Source organism: Schistocerca nitens, chromosome 10, assembly GCF_023898315.1.
Source record: "Schistocerca nitens isolate TAMUIC-IGC-003100 chromosome 10, iqSchNite1.1, whole genome shotgun sequence".
NCBI lineage: Eukaryota > Metazoa > Arthropoda > Insecta > Orthoptera > Acrididae > Schistocerca > Schistocerca nitens.
In genome coordinates, this window is record NC_064623.1 from 225572657 (window position 1) to 225573919 (window position 1263).

General features: G+C 47.8%; 1 pseudogene; it reads right to left on the reverse strand.

Moving 5' to 3' along the window:
• Window positions 1–761: 761 nt before the first annotated feature.
• Window positions 762–879, reverse strand: LOC126211007 (5S ribosomal RNA; annotated as a pseudogene).
• Window positions 880–1263: the final 384 nt, after the last annotated feature.

Consider the following 1263-nt stretch of genomic DNA (forward strand, 5'->3'; position numbering starts at 1 on the left):
TTTTATTTTAGATATTAAGATAACTTACACGAAGGGTACATAACTCTTCTCTGAACTGCAGACAGTGAGGCAAAATCTACGTGAAAATTATTTTTCTGCCTTGTATTCTAACTGCATTCACGGCTCATCTGAAACTAACTTTTTTGTCGGATACAAAAGCTATTAAAGCTGAAATGTAACGGTAAGCGGCTGTAAGATACCCAAGATCATTTGTAAAATGGACTCTATATGACTGGATACTAATATCGTACGTTTCCAAATATTATTTGTAATAGTCACCGTCTCCACGGTCTTATGAGGGTAAGAGCGTCTTACCCAAGTGGTAATTATCTCCTGGTAGTTAGGCACATATGTACTATGACTGGTTTAATTTGCTGTCCGCATTCCAGATCTGTGTTGGAAACATTCGAAACATACACACACACACACACACACACACACACACACACACACACACACACATTGTTCAAGGCTAGGCGCCAGGAAACTCGGATCTCGGAAATGGTGAAGGTGAAATAACGAGTAAAAAACTAAAACTAAACTGAACTCCGTTCGAACAGGCCTTGTAAGGCCCAACGGTACCGGTACCGACCGGCCGCCGTGTCATCCTCAGCCCACAGGCATCATCGGATGCAGCTATGGAGGGACATGTGGTCAGCACACCGCTCTGCCGGCCGTATGTCAGTTTGCGACACCGGAGCCGCTACTTCTCAGTCAAGCAGCTCCTCAGTTTGCTTCACAAGAGCTGAGTGCACCCCGCTTGCCAACAGCGCTCGGCAGACCGAATGGTCACCCATCCAAGTACTAGCCCAGCCCGACAGCGCTTAACTGCTGTGACCTGACGGGAACCGGTGTTACCACTGCGGCAAGGCCGTTGGTGAAATAACGACTAAACTTTATCTAGTTGGACGACCACGTCTCATCACATAACGTAGAGGTCTGAGAGAGCCCCCGTGTGTAACGAAGGATGGAGCTCACCGTCCAAAAGCCACTGCTGAACATGGGAGCTCCACATCACACGACGCCTATATGTTCCTGTGTTAATCCAACGACATCGTCAGTTATGATTACAGTGGGCGCACCATCACTGAATTTTAAATGTGGATCAACAGAAACGTGTCGCTTGTCCAATGAATCGCTTTCCTTGTTACGCCAGGTTTGCGGGTGAGTCCTTACACGTCGCCATCCGGGCGAATGGCTGCACGAAACGTGCACTGTGCCAGAGACGCAGGGCGGTGAGGGCATAATTATGATATGGGGTAC